This window comes from Schistocerca serialis, chromosome 1 (assembly GCF_023864345.2).
Source record: "Schistocerca serialis cubense isolate TAMUIC-IGC-003099 chromosome 1, iqSchSeri2.2, whole genome shotgun sequence".
NCBI classification, from domain to species: Eukaryota; Metazoa; Arthropoda; class Insecta; order Orthoptera; family Acrididae; genus Schistocerca; species Schistocerca serialis.
In genome coordinates this window covers 486,879,075-486,894,692 of record NC_064638.1, presented here as the reverse complement: position 1 = coordinate 486,894,692, position 15,618 = coordinate 486,879,075, and the positions used below count along the sequence as shown (strand labels likewise).

Sequence of the window (15,618 nt, the reverse complement as noted above, 5' to 3'; positions counted from 1 at the left end):
GCCGCAAAGTTTTTGCGCTATGGGACGTTGAATGGCGCGAACTGACCACGCATAATAAACTCCGTGCTGTCAAGGAGACGACAGCTGCGTGGCGGTCATCCCTGTGAGCCACTCGCAGGGACTCAGTAGTCCTTTGCCGGCTCCGCATTGGCCACTCCCTTCTGACACACAGTTATTTACTGCGGCGGGAGGTTCCCCCTCTATCTCGCTGCGGGGCGGCTTTGACGGTGGCCCAACATTTTGTTGGCCTGCCCTCTTTTAGCTGTGGTCAGGCAGACATTTGCGCTGCCTGATACGCTCCCTGCCCTTTTATCTGATGACCCTGCTATGGCTGGCTTAGTTTTACGTTTTATTCGGGCAGGAGTTTTTTATCATTTAATCTGAGTGTTAGTTATGTTCTTTTGTGTTGATTCTGGCCATTGCCCTGCAATTTTAATCTGAGTTTTTAATGTGCTTCTCGGTGGTTGGCTTTTCCTTTTTTGTTTCTATGGTCGGCCAACCACCGTCACACTCTGTGTGATTTTACTTCGTCTTGTCTGGTCTTTGTCTAAGTTCCTCTTGTTCTGTGTCGTCTGTGATCTATTCTGTTACTCGTTTTTATTCTCTGTGGGTGTTTTTAGTATTTGGAAAAAGGGACCGATGACCATAGCAGTATGGTCCCTTTAATCCCACAAACCAACCAACCAACCAAAGAGCAGAGGGAACGTCGGAACTTCTCTTTTCACACCCACCATGCTGAATCCTACAATGTTCCACTCAGTGAGTGGGAATTTCACAGTGCCCTAGCCGCTTGCCCTGATACAGCTCCTGGTCCAGATCGCATCCACTGTCAGGTGCTGAAACACCTTTCAGTGGACTGCCAGCGACGCCTCCTTGATCTTTACACCCATATTTGCGTCGAGGTTCAGTTTCCGTCGCATTGGCGGGAAAGCATTGTTATCCCCATTTTGAAACACGGCAAGAACCCTTTGGAGGTGGACAGCTACCGCCCATTAACCTCGCCAACGTTCTGTGCAAGTTTCTTGAACGGAGTGTGAGCCAGCGGTTGAGTTGGGTACTCAAGTCTTGAGGCCTTCTGGCTCCGTCTCAAGTTGGGTTCCGTAAAGGCCGCTCTGCCGCCGACAATCTGGTGAACCTGGAGTCAGCCATCTGCACGGCCTTTTCCCGCCATCAGCACCAGGTCGCTGTCTTTTTCGACATCCGGAAGGCGTACGATAAGACATGGCGTCATCATATGCTCTCTACGCATCATGGTTGGGGTCTTCAGGGCCCACTGCCGATTTTCATCCGAAATTTTCTGTTGCATCGAACCTTCCCCGTGGAAGTCGCCCCCCTGCGGGTTCGGGGGTTAGAATAGGCCCGCGGTATTCCTGCCTGTCGTAAGAGGCTACTAAAAGGAGTCTCAAACGTTTCGGCCTTCTGTGATGGTCCCCTCTTAGGTTTGACCTCCTTTTTTTCTTCCAAATTTCCGTTGTCAGTGCGTGCCATTTGGGGAAGGACACCTTACGTGGTGTTTTTGTATTGGTCCGTCATGCTCCACCATCTTGCATGTTACCTATTGTCGTGTGGGGGGGACTACGCCCAACATCTCCTGGGTTGTCTCCTTCTCGCCTTGTGTGCACTCTTCTTCTTAGCGCCTATGACAACTGTGGACCCTTTAAACACCTAAAATCCAGCACGGTAGCCAGTCCGTTGTGGTGGGGTCGTCATGTACCCTCTTGGTGGTAGCCCCCTGACCACGCAGGGATCGCACTACAGATGCCAGAGCTGTTTCCTCCCCATGCATGCCAAGGAGTATGTGCCCATCTTGTCTGGGGCACGGGGACTCCGGGCAACGGGATATCGGCCAGGTACCCGTTGCTTTGGCTGGGTGGCGCCCTTGGGGAGAGCCCTCGTTCAGAGTAGGTGGCATCTGGGCGGATGTGGCGCAATGAAGCGCAATAAATCACACCAAGCTGGTGGTCGCACGGCCACCAGCGTCTCTAAGCGAGGTAGAGTCGACTTCGATGCTGCGCAATATGACCCTCAGATGTTCCCCTCGTTGGCTGCGCCATGGGAGGGACGCCGATCTAGTGCCAAGCGGGAGCCTTATGTACCGCAATACCTTGTCTGCAGCAGGACTGATGGTGACTCCTTTCTTCCGACGAAGCCTATGTTTTTTGTGGAACACCTGGAGGATAAGTTTGGGGAAGTGGCAGGGTTGTCAAAAATGAGGAATGGGTCCATCCTCCTCAAGACGTCCTCCCCAGCCCAGTCACGAGCGTTGCTCTTGTGTGATAAGCTGGGTGACGTCCCTGTTACCGTCACTCCCCACAGTAGCTTAAATATGGTCCAGGGGATTATTTACCATCGTGACCTCTTGTTACAATCCGATGACGAGCTGAGAGCCGACTTGGAACGACGTGGTGTGCATTTTGTCCGTCGTGTCCATCGAGGACCCAAGACAAACAGGGTGGCCACCGGTGCCTTTATCTTGGCCTTCGAGGGTGATGTCTTGCCCGAGAAGGTCAAGGTAATGGTTTACCGTTGCGACGTGAAGCCATACGTCCCTCCCCCGATGCGGTGCTTCCAGTGCTGGAAGTTTGGGCATATGTCCTCCCGTTGCCCATCCAGCGCTACATGTCGAGATTGCGGACGCCCCTCTCATCCCGATTCTCCATGTGCGCCCCCACCTGTATGTGTCAACTGTGGGGAGCACCACTCTCCATGCTCGCCGGATTGCCCCGTTCTTCATAAGGAGCGGAAGATAATGGAATTTAAGACCCTGGACCGGCTTACTTATCGAGAGGCTAAACAGAAATATGAAAGGTTGTCTCCTGCTTCCCTTCGAACATCTTATGCTGCAGCCACGTTATCGTCTCCCACGCGAGCGACGGTTGTCGCTTCATCTGTGCCGCCTTCAGTGGGCCCTCGGGGCCATGTATCTCTGTCTGCCCCCTCGTGCCTGGGGGCAAGCCTTCCTCTATTGCCCCCTTAGCAGTTGGGGGCAAACCCTCTTCTGTCGCTCCCCCCAAGCTTACTTCAGAAGTGACATCTGCTCCACAACTGGGAGGCTCGATTCCTCCCCCTCCTTCTCCGGCGCCGTTGCCTCCGCCGGTTCCTCTCTCGCGGAAGGGGTCCCTCGGGGCTCTCCCTTCCTCCGTTTCTTCTCCTTCCCAGCCAGATGTCAGCCAGTGGCTGAAGGTTACGCCACCTGCTGATCGTAGGGCTTCTGCGTCGTCGTCAGCCTCCGACGCTCCTTCAGAGAAGCTCTCCCAGCCCTCTCACCCTAAGGGCAGACGCGAGAAGAAGGAACGGAATGTGTCCAAGAAGAAGGACGTTCCGGCCGTTTCAGCACCGCCTGCTGTACATAGTCCTGGCTCCGGGGATGAGGTGGAGATCCTCGCCTCTGCCGCGGATCTCGCCCTCACGGAACCCTTGGGGGCCTCTCCTATGGACTCAGCTGACTCTCCCCCAGTGGCGGCAGTTGGCTCTGAAGCGCTGTCTGCCTCTTAGTCGCATTCACGCCCTCCCAGTCCCTTCCTGCTTCCATTCTCCAATGGAACTGCGGCGGTTATTTCCGCCACCTGCCTGAGCTCCGGATGCTTCTGAGTGATTCCCCTGTTCTCTGCATTGCTCTGCAGGAAACTTGGTTTCCTGCACTATGGACCCCCGCCCTTCGCGGTTATCAGGGATACTATAAGAACCGTGCTGCCTGTCATCGAGCGTCAGGTGGGGTTTGCCTCTTTGTTCACCACTCTGTCTGTAGTTCGCCAGTACCCCTTCAGACGCCTTTAGAGGCAGTTGCTGCCAGGGTTGAGCTCTCGCCGGCTATTACTGTTTGCTCTGTTTACATTCCTCCGGATGGGGAGCTCCCCCGACATGTCTTGGCTGCACTGCTGGCTCAACTCCCGCCACCTTTGCTGCTTATGGGCGATTTCAATGCCCACAACCCTCTATGGGGTGGGACTGTCTCTGATGACCGTGGTCGGGCCGTGGAGCATGTGTTGGCTCAGCTCGACCTTAGCCTCTTGAATACCGGTGCTCCCACGCATTTCAGTGTTGCCCATGGCTCGTTCTCGGCCATCAATCTCTCTATTTGCAGCCCCGGACTTGTCCCATCCCTCCGCTGGAGGGTGCACCCTGACCTGTGCGGTAGTGACCATTTTCCCATCTATTTGTCACTACCCCAGAGTCGTTCTTCTGGGCGCCTGCCCCGCTGGGCTCTCCACAGGGCAGACTGGCCGGCTTTTACTTCTGCTGCTGCCATTGAGTCTCCCCCACAGGGTGACATTGACGAGGTGGTCCGTGTTTTAACCACATCCATCATTTCAGCGGCCGAGGCTGCCATCCCCCGATCTTCTGGCCTCCCTCGGAGGAAGGCTGTACCCTGGTGGTCGCCGGAGATTGCTGAGGCTATTCGCGACCGTCGGCGGGCTCTCCAGCGGCATAGGCGGCACCCGTCTCTCGAGACCCTCATCGCTTTTAAGAGGCTCCGTGCCCTGGCCCGTCGTCTTATTGCACGGCGTAAGCAGGAGTGCTGGGAGAGGTATGTCTCATCCTTGGGCTCCCATGTCTCCCCCTCACTCGTGTCGTCCCGGATCCGGCGGATTTATGGATACCAGACCCCTATGGGTGTCCTTGGGCTCTCCTTGGACGGCGCTGTCTGCACGGACGCTGCCGCCATTGCTGAACGGCTTGCCGCGCACTTTGCTCAGAGCTCTGCGACTGCCTCCTATCCCCCCGCCTTTCGCTCTCTAAAGGAGCGAGCCGAGCGGACGCCGTTCTCGTTCCACACGCGTCGTTCTGAAACATACAATGCTCCTTTCAGCGAGAGGGAATTCCTCGCTGCCCTCGCCGATTGCCCTGATACAGCACCAGGCCCAGACTGCATCCACGCGCAGATGCTGAAGCATCTCTCCAGGGACTGCCAGAGACACATTCTCGCGATATTTAATCGCATTTGGAGCGAAGGCGTGTTCCCGTCGCAATGGCGAGAGGGTCTTATTGTCCCCATCGTGAAGCCCGGTGCGGACCCACTGGCGGTGGACAGCTATCGTCCCATTACCCTCACCAACGTTTTGTGCAAATTGCTCGAACGTATGGTGGGGCGGCGTTTGTGTTGGGTCCTTGAGTCGCGCGGTCTCCTCGCTCCATCCCAGGGTGGCTTCCGTCGGGGCCGGTCTCCAGTGGACAATTTGGTGCGGCTGGAATCTGCTGTCCGTACGGCTTTTGCCCGACGTCAGCATCTCGTTGCTGTATTTTTCGATCTGCGGAAGGCGTATGACACCACATGGAGGCATCACATCCTCGCCACGTTGTATGGGTGGGGTCTTCGTGGTCGGCTCCCGGCTTTTCTTCAAACCATTCTATTGCACCGCTCTTTCCGGGTGCAAGTCGGTGCCCCCTCTAGTTCTTCTTATACACAGGAAAATGGGGTCCCACAGGGCTCGGTGTTGAGTGTGTCCTTATTTCTAGTGGCCATTAATGGTCTGGCTGCAGCAGTGGGGTCGTCGGTGTCTCCTTCTTTGTATGCCGACGACTTCTGCATCTCATTTAGCTCCACGACTACGGGAGTCGCCGAACGCAGGCTGCAGGTAGCCGTTCGGAAGGCAGCATCATGGGCTCTGACTCACGGTTTTCAGTTCTCTGCAGCCAAGACTCGAGTTATGCACTTCTGCAGGCGTCGGACGGTCCACCCTCATCCTGAACTTTACCTCGACGGCCACCTGCTTGACGTGGTGGACACTTGCCGCTTCTTGGGACTCGTGTTTGATGCCCAGCTCACATGGGTTCCTCATATTACTCAGCTGAAGCAAAAATGCTGGCGGCACCTCAACGCCCTCCGCTGCCTTAGCCACACGTCTTGGGGTGCGGATCGCTGCACGCTGCTGCGATTGTACAGAGCCCTTGTGCAGTCTCGGCTTGATTATGGGAGCCTGGCCTATGGGTCTGCATCACCCTCAGTGTTGAAGTTGTTAGACCCCATACACCACTGTGGGGTCCGGCTTGCAACTGGCGCTTTTCGTACGAGCCCCGTGGATAGTCTACTGGTGGAGGCCGGGGTTCCCCCGCTGCGGATTCGCCGCCATCGACTGCTCGCCGACTATGCTGTCCACGTGCATTGCTCGCCAGGCCATCCCAATCGTCGCCTGCTTTTCCCTGCCATGGTCCTCCATCTGCCCGAACGGCGACCTAGGTCTGGGCTTTCCGTCGCTGTCCGCGTTCAGTCCCTGCTGTCGGAATTGGGTTCATTCCCTCTTCCGCCTCCCTTCCGGGTCCGTGCACCTACGCCTCCCTGGTGTTTGTCCCGGCCGTCCGTCCGTCTGGACTTGGCACAGGGACCCAAGGACTCGGTTCCGCCTGTGGCCCTCCGTCGCCGTTTTCTTTCTCTCCTCGCCTCATTTTCGGACTGTGAGACTGTCTACACCGATGGTTCCCTGGTTGATGGTCGCACTGCCTACTCTTTTGCTCATGCTGCTCATGTTGAGCAGCGCTCCTTGCCGGCTGGCTGCAGTATTTTTACTGCAGAGCTGGTGGCCATATTGCACGCTCTTGAGCATATGCGTTTCTGCTCAGGTAGGTCCGTCGTGATCTGCAGTGACTCCCTGAGCAGCCTTCAGGCCATCGACCGCTGCTATCCCTCCTCTCCTCTGGTGTCCTCCATTCAGGAGACTGTTTCCGCCATTGCCCGTTCTGGTCGTTCGGTGGTCTTGGTTTGGACACCCGGTCATGTTGGCATCCCAGGGAACGAACGTGTAGACAGGCTGGCCAAAGGGGCGATCGACGCCCCGGCTTTGGAGGTCGGCCTTACGGCTCGCGACCAGCAGATGGTGTTGCGCCGTAAGCTGATTGGGATGTGGGCTGCTGAGTGGCGTGGCATGACAGCCCCGAATAAACTGCGGGCTGTCAAGGGGACGACCGATGTGTGGCGTTCCTCCCTGCGGGCTTCTCGCAGGGACTCGGTAGTCCTGTGTCGGCTGCACATCGGCCATACATACCTGACGCACGGCCATCTGTTGCGTCAGGAGGATCCCCCCTTGTGTCGGTGTGGGTCCCGGCTGACGGTCGGCCACATTTTGCTGGAGTGTCCTCGACTGCACACACTCCGGCAATCTTTTAATCTCCTGGGCACTTTGGCTTTGGTTTTATCCGACGATGCCTCCATGGCTGACAATGTTTTACATTTTATCCGTAGTAGTCGTTTTTATGGTTCGATTTAGGGAGGTCCTGCGCCTTTCCCTTTCTGTGTCTTTTGTCCTTGTGTCTGTTGCTGTTCTGGTGTGCCGTCAGATGGTTGACTCTTTCCCTTTTTTTTTCTCATGGTCAGTCAACCAGTCTCCGGCCATCCTCCTTTCTTCTGTTTCTTTCTGTCTGGTGTTCCTCTGTCCTGTTCTTGTCTGTAGTGTTTCTTGCTGCATTTGTGTTCTTTTAGCGCCTGGGGGGACGTCTCCTCCCCCTTTGTTTTTTATCTGCTCCGTAGATTTTCGGCTCGCCTGATTTTGGAATGGGGGACTGATGACCTTCGCTGTTTAGTCCCCCTTAAACATCCCAACAACCACCACCGTGGAAGTCGCGGCCTCCCATAGTTCCTCCCGAGTTCAGGAGAACGGGGTGCCACAGGGATCTGTTTTAAGTGTCTGCCTGTTTTTAATAGCAATTAACGGACTCTCTGCAGCGATGGGAACGTCTGTCTCAGCGTCCTTGTATGCTGACGACTTCTGCCTTTACTATAGCTCTATTGGCATTGCAGCTGCTGAACATCTTCTGCAGGGCGCTGTACGCAAGGCGCAGGCTTGGGCTGTTGCGCATGGCTTCCAGTTTTCGGCTGCCAAGACCTGCGTTATGCATTTCTCCAGGCGACGCACGGTTCACCTGGAGCTGCGGCTTTATCTTAATGGCGAACTTCTTGCTGTGGTGGAGACACATAGGTTTTTGGGTGTGGTTTTTGATGCTTGGTTGACTTGGCTGCCTCATATTCGGCAGCTTAAACAGTTGTGTTGGTGGCTTCTAAATACTCTGCGATGCTTGAGCCACACGCATTGGGGCGCTGACCAATCTACCCTCTTATGTCTCTACCAGGCGTTAATGCAGTCTCGTCTGGATTATGGGAGCCTGGCTTATGGTTCAGCATCCCCTTCGGCGTTGAGGGTCCTGGACCCAATCCTTCACAGCGGGTTACGCCTTGCCTCTGGCTCTTTCCGGACCAGCCCTGTGGACAGCATACTCGTGGCCGCACATGTCCCATCACTGTTGTTACGGCGCCAACGTTTGCTGGCCGCTTATGCTACGCATGTTTGTAGCCTGCCCGGACATCCTATGTATCGTCTTCTATTCTCACAGTCGCTCGTCCATCTCCCAGAACGTTAGCCCTGGTCGAGTTGTACGATTGTGGTTTGCATCAGAGAGCTTCTCTCCGGGTTTGGGGTTTTCCCTGTTCCACCTCCTTCCCGTGCCCCTCTGCGTACACCCCCGTGGTGTGTGCCCTGCCCTTGCCTTTGGCTTGACTTGGCACAGGGCCCGAAGGACTTAGTCCCTCCGGAGGCCTTCCACCGCCGCTTTTATTCCATCCTCTCCATGTATCGGGGCTCTGGAGTTGTTTACACTGACGGTTCCATGGTTGTTGGTTGTGTTGGTTATGCTCTAACTCAAGGGGACCATTCCAAACAACGTTCATTGCTGGCTGGATGCAGCGTTTTCACTGCTGAGCTGGTCGCCATCTTTCGTGCCCTAGAGTATATCCGCTCCTGCTCAGGTGAGTCCTTCGTTATCTGTAGCGACTCCCTGAGCAGTTTACGAGCTATCGACCAGTGCTTCCCTCGCTCTCGTCTGGTGATGGCTGTCCAGGAGTCCCTGCATACTCTTGCCCATTGCGGCCGATCTGTGGTCTTTATGTGGACCCCATGCCATGTTGGGATACATGGCAATGAAAATGTTGACCGCCTGGCGAATGAGGCCACCAGTAAACCATCACTGGAGATTGGACTCCCGGCGACTGATTTGCGGGCAATTGTACGCTGCAAAATTTTCGATTTATGGGACACTGAATTGCGCAACCTGCCCGTGCCAAACAAACTCCGTCCTATCAAGGAGACGACGACTGTGAGGTGGTCATCCATGTGGGTCCCTCGCAAGGAGTCTCTTGTCCTCTGCCGGCTGCGCATTGGGCACACTTGGCTGAAGCACGGCCACTTATTGCACCGTGTGGACCCCTCTCTTGTCGCTGCCGCTCTGCTTTGTCTGTGGTCCACATTTAGCGCTGCCTGATACGCTCCCTGCCCTTTTAACAGATGACTCTGCCATGGCGGACTTAGTTCTGCGTTTTATTTGGGCAGGGGGTTTTTATCATTTAATATGAGTGTTAATATTTTATTTTATTTTTTTGTGTTGATTCTGGCCTTTGGCCTACGCTTTTTAATGTGTTCTCGGTGGCTGGCTTTTCCTTTTTTATCTCTATGGTCGGCCAACCACTGTCACACTCTGTGTGATTTTAATTCGTTTTGTCTGTTCTTTGTCTGCGTTTTTCTTGTCCTGTGTCGTCTGTTGTCTCGCTTATCCGTTTTTTTTTTTACTCTGTGTGGGTGTTTTTAAGTTTTGGAACAAGGGACCGGTGATCGTTGCAGTCTCGTCCCTTTAATCCCACAAACCAACCAACCAACCAGGACGCATGTGGCCGAATTACAATTCCTTGTACAAGAGTGCCCCTTGTGCCTATGTCTCCAAGAGACACATTTTCGGGCCACTGCTGCTCCTTCTTTACGGGGCTATACCGTGTATCGAAAAGATGATCTGATGGGGGAAAGGGCAAACGGTGGTGTTGCGGTTTTTGTCCGTGACATGCACCACTCATCTGAGCTCCCTCTCGTTACGGACTTGCAAGCAGTTGCAGTTGACCTTCTTGTGGGCCAGAGGCTCAAAATCTGTTCCGTTTACTTACTGCCTCAGGATGCAATAGACTCTGAAGCTCTCACAGACCTTATTAGCCAACTCCCCCGCCCATTTCTCCTTCTGGGGGACTTCAATGCTCATGTCTTATGGGGCTCTACGACTACTTGCCCCAGGGGTCGCGTTCTGGAAAGCCTCTGACGTCCGAAGACCTGTGCATCATCAACTCTGGTGCTCCCACTCATTTCTGTACTGCTTCTGTGTCGTCGTCAGCTATTGACCTTTCCTTTTGCTCTCCAGCACTCATGGATTCTGCTCTGTGGGAGGTTGTTGCTGACCTCCATTCTTGTGACTACTTCCCCCTTTGGATTCGCCTCCTGGATGAGGCTGTGGCATTGCCAGTGCCGCCCCAGTGGCACCTCTGCAGAGCTGACTGGACACCTTTCAGCCGTTTGGCTGTTTTGGAACACCGTGCCAGCGTCCACGAATGGGTCGACCATGTTACAGCCATGATCTCCCATGCTGCTGAATTGTCCATCCCACGGTCCTCAGGTCACCCCAAGAGGCATCCTGTCCCTTGGTGGACCATTGAGTGCCGCTCAGCCATCCGAGCCTGCCGTGCAGCTCAGCGCCGCTTCAAGTGCCTTCCCTCAGCTGACAATCTTGCGGCCTTTTGGGTGGCAAGGGCCAAGGCTCGGCGAGTGATTGAAGAGAGCAAACGATGGTCATGGCAATCGTTCTTGAACTCCATCTCCCGCTCCACTAGTTCTACGAAAGTATGGGAAGCCATCAGGAGGATTTCCGGAAAACGCAGCCAACTACCTGTCACAGCATTGCTGGCTGCATCAGGGATGTCTCCTCACGGCGCCGAGAGACATTGCCCAGACACTGGCCATGCATTTTGCGGAATCTACCGCCGCTATTAACTGTGATCCAGATTTCTGCCGCTACCGCACTGCCATCGAGAGGGCTCACTTGGACTTCCAGTCTCCCAATTCTGAACCCTACAACTGCCCCTTCACAATGTGGGAACTGGATTCGGCTCATGATACTGCGCCCGGTCATGATCAAATCCGGTACAGCATGCTGCAGCACTTGTTGCTGCCATCCAAGGAAGTTCTCCTGAATTGTTTTAATATTATATGGTTATGCAGCACGTTCCCTGACTATGGTGGGAGGTGATTTTGATTCCCTCCTCAAACTGGGGAAGGACCGAATGCATCCCAGTAGTTATCGGAGTATTGCTTTGACGAGCTGTGTCGAGAAGACATTGGAACGCATGGTCAACTGTCGCCTGGTTTGGTTGCTCGAGACCAGGCAGCTCCTTAGCCACACTCAGTGTGGCTTTCGTAGATGTCGTTCAAATATAGACAACTTGACCCTGCTTGAGGCGGCCTTCCTCCGTAACCAGCATTGTCTAGGTGTATTCTTTGACATTAATAAGGCGTATGACACTACCTCGCGCCGCCTTATCCTCAGTCAACTCCATCAGTGGGGCTTTTGTGGCCATCTCCCCATCTTCATTCGGTCCTCTCTTTCCTACCGCCTATTTCGATATCTGGTTGGTAATGTGCTATCTGATTTGTACGTGCAGGAGAATGGTGTTCCTCAGGGAAGCGTTTTAAGTGTCACCCTCCTTGCTAGTCAGCAGTTGCAGCTTACGATAAAGCGATTAGAGGCATGGACTGCGAAGATGGGTTTTACCTTTTCTGCAGACAAATGTGTGTGTGTTCATTTTAATCGTTCTCGACGTCTTTTTAATTTCCCTGAATTGCGTCTGAGGGACACCATTCTTCCTTTTAGCGACACTGCGAGGTTCCTGGGCCGCAATTTTGATTCCAAGTTGTTGTGGTTGCCGCACCTTAAAGGCCTCAAGGTGCGGGCCCTGAAGGCACTGAATATTTTGAAGTGTCTGAGCCATCAGTCCTGGGGAGCAGATCGGGCGCGTCTGCTGCAGTTTTATAGGGCTTTCGTCCGATCGCGTCTTGACTATGGATAAACCGTGTATGGGTCAGCGATGCCATCGTATCTGAAGATCCTTGACGCAGTACACCATGAGGGTATCAGGCTGGCCACTGGTGCCTTCCGTACCAGCCCCATCCCCAGCCTGTGTGCTGAGGCAGGGGAACCGCCGCTCTCCATCCGGAGGAAACGCCTTATGGTGCGACAGGTGCGTCAATTCCTTGCCTGTCCTACCTCCCCTGAGTACCCTACCGTTGCCCGACCGTCTATGGAACGTCTCTTTTCCAGTCGTCCCAGGGCAACGAGACCATTTGGGATTCGTGCCAAGCATTTGCTTGAGACCCTTGATGTGGAGCGTGTGGCACCCCAACTCCAGGGTTTTACCCGCCTGCCTCCCTGGTTGCTCCAGAGGCCCAGCGTCCTTTTAGACTTGTCAGAGTACCGGAGGACCTGCACTCCTGCGTTTGTTTTTGCCTCCTTATTTTACGATATTTTAAACCAGCATCCTGATCATGTACCAGTATTTACGGATGGATCTGTTGTTTTCCCTGATCGAGTCGTCAAGTTACGGCTTCCTGTGGCGTTTACCATCTTTGATGCTGAATTGTTTGCGATCTTGCGGGCATTGGAGCAGATGAGATGTGTTCCCAGTCTTAAGTTTCTCATCTGTTCTGACTCCCAGAGTGCCCTTCAGACCATGCAACACTTGTACCCAGCAGATACCGTCGTCCAGAACATCCATGATGCCCTACTCCCCTGCAACGGCAGGGGAAGGAGGTTTCTTTCTGCTGAGTGCCAGGGCACGTGGGTATTAGGGGAAACGAACTGGCGGATGTGGTTGCCAAAGATGCATGTTCCCTCCCTCACGTTGTTGAATGTGCCGTACCCCTCCATGCTGTTACCTCCCTTTTGCGTTTTCGTGTTATGCTTCAATGGGAAGAGGAGTGGCTAGCAGTCGGTGAAAATAAGCTGCGTCTGGTCAAGGCCACCACACGGCCATGGTGTACGTCCTACCAGTCATGCAAGCGGGCTGAGGTTCTCCTCACTCGCCTCCGCATCGGGCACAGTCCTTTAACGCATGGTTTTTTACCCCGGCAGGAAGACCCCCCAATCTGCAGTGCTTGTGGCGTCCAGATTACTGTCCGCCGCATTTTACCTGACTGTCTTTTATTCTCTGACCAGAGGGCGGTGGTTTCCTTGCCACCGGATTTGCCCTCTATTTTGCAAGACGACCCAACGACTGTGGTTAAGGTCTTACGGTTTTGTGTCCTGTCCAATTTGTTGCCTAGGATTTTAGGGAGAGGATTTTAATGTGCTGCTGGGTGACTGGCTCGGCCAGGTTTTAGGTAAGAGGTCCGCCAGTCACCATTATCTACTTGTTTCACTTCGATTTCTGTTCTCTTTTCCTTGTGTTTCCTTTCCTTTTTTAGTGCGTTTCTTGTGCTCTTGTTTGCCTCTGTATGTGAGGATTTTGAACTGTATCAGGTCTGTGTCTTTTAGCCTTTCTCCTTGTTCGCTGTCCGTCTTCGTCCCTTCACCGTTTGTGTTCCTGTTTCTATGCGTTTGGGCGCTGATGACCACGCTGTTTAGCGCCCGAAAACCTCAAACCACACACACACACACACACACACACACACACACACAGCTGCTGAACATCAGCTGCAGGGCGCTATCCGCAAGGCGCAGTCTCAGGCTGTAGCGCATGTAGACGAGTACTGTTTCCTCTCCCATAACTACGGAAGTTTTCCCAGGATTAAGGATTCTTCTGTAGAGGCCGGAAGCAAATTTTATAACTCCGATCAGTCCATGCATGCCGGGCGTCGTCAAATACGCTCTCGCAATAAAGTTATTGTTGCTGAACAGAAAGTCTTTATTCTTATGAATCACGTTAAGCAAAGGTCGGACAATCACCAGTTTAGCTGGACCCGACATGGCTAAAATCAAAGTGTAGTATCCGTTCTTATCAGCACCAAGATCTTAATGGTAGCAAGGTCGCATACAAAACACACTGATATCCGATGTATTTTCTTTAGTCATTGCTCTCCCGGGACCCGAATATGACGAAGCTGCAGCGTGCAGGCTCCAGAATGTGGCCGGCCTTCCTGTGAGGGCAGGAACCGCCGGTGTTTCTGCCGGACCTGCCCGGCATTGAATACTTCCTACCTCTTTTTTCTCCCGATTATGGCTGAGGGTTGCGAGGTGCTCAGGCCCCATCTGGCCCCTGCTCGATCGAGCGGAGGCGATCTGGAGTGAGGCAGATGCAGACCGGTCCCCTGTGTGTCCAGCCTTTGCTGTCGACACCGGCGGCGGAGTTGGTAGCGACATATGAGCCTTCCACTCTGCTCGTCTTCCTTTTTTCCCCCGGCCAGCTACGTCTGGGTCTCCACCGGGGCTAACACAAGAATATCACTCTTTCCATCTTGGCCAGAATACATCATTGGGTCGCACCAAGATCTTATATCCCAGAGATAATTCTTAGTTACGTCGGCCCGAAACGTGATGCTCCGGTATCCGGTCTCTATCGTAGAGTTACACCTTCGCGGATGTTTTTCATCCTTACCGACTGTGAACCTCTCCAACGTTCCTTTCCAAATATTACCTCAATGATTAAATAAAATCTGTTCTTATCAACTTAATATCTGATACGTCCTGCATCGCAGGACCAGAATATTAAACTCATTTTTGGTTCGTGACGGAGTGCTAGAGGCTTGCTCCACCTCTGTTGCGGGCTGGCCCGGCATTGCAGTACCGCCGGGATCGGCCCACCTAAAACGCCGGTACGATGCGAATGCAGCGTCTGAAATTCAGCGCGCCCTTGGCGAGACGTCGCCATACTGCCAAATCGATGGTACTTTAGAAAAAATTATATTAAAACTGATTTTTCTGTTTCAGATGCACCAGCTGCTGTCCAGGACTTTGCCGCCACCATGCCTCCTGATGTCATCGAGGAGGTCCTGACGCCGATCACCGCCACAGAGGTGCAACAGAAGGCGAGCAATACTGCTCCTGGGGCAGACAGAGTCACCTACTCGGACTTGCGTCGTGAGGACCCTCGCTGCCATGTGCTAGCTAAGATCTTCTTGCGCTGCTGGGAAGAGCGGAAGACTCCAGTGCAGTGGAAAGTATCCACTTCCGTCCTCATCCACAAGAAAGGGCACATCTCGGACGTGACGAACTGGCGGCCTTTAGCATTGAGCTCCATCATCTCTAAACTCTTTGCTGCAATCGTTGCGGATCGCACACCCTCTGGGCAGAGCGTCTGAGCCTGCTCTCTCCAGAACAAAAGGGCTTCCGGACGTTCGAAGGCTGCCATGAGCACACAACTTTATTGTGCAGACGGAAATTGATGATGCAAGACGCAGGGGAGGCGAATGCTTTCGGCTCAGTGCCTCATGCTCACCTCCTCGGAGTACTGAGCCGGATGGGACTACCAGAGCAATTGCATCAGCTAATTGTCGACATGTACAATGGTTGCTCCACCCACGTCCGGACATCTGACGGACTAACGGAGGAGATAGAGATTCAAGCAGGGTCAAGCAGGGCTGTCCACTGTCGCCCATCGTCTTCAACCTCGCGCTCGAACCGCTACTTCGCGCCGCAACCTCGCTCAGAAATGAGTGTGGTATTCCACTTTGCGGCGTCAGTGTGAGTGCACTGGCGTATGCGGACGATATCGTGCTTCTGGCGCGGGATTCGTGGTCGATGCAGACACTCCTCAATGTTGTGGGTGAGGCGACGACGTGGGCCCGGCTTGCCTTCAAGCCGTCGAAGTGTGCCACGCTTCACATCCGC

The 15,618-nt window shown here is 54.1% G+C and overlaps 1 pseudogene; it reads left to right on the top strand.

Annotated features, from left to right (window-relative positions):
- Positions 1-14,420: 14,420 nt before the first annotated feature.
- LOC126423611 (U2 spliceosomal RNA) lies at positions 14,421-14,597 on the top strand (annotated as a pseudogene).
- The last annotated feature ends 1,021 nt before the right edge of the window (positions 14,598-15,618 follow it).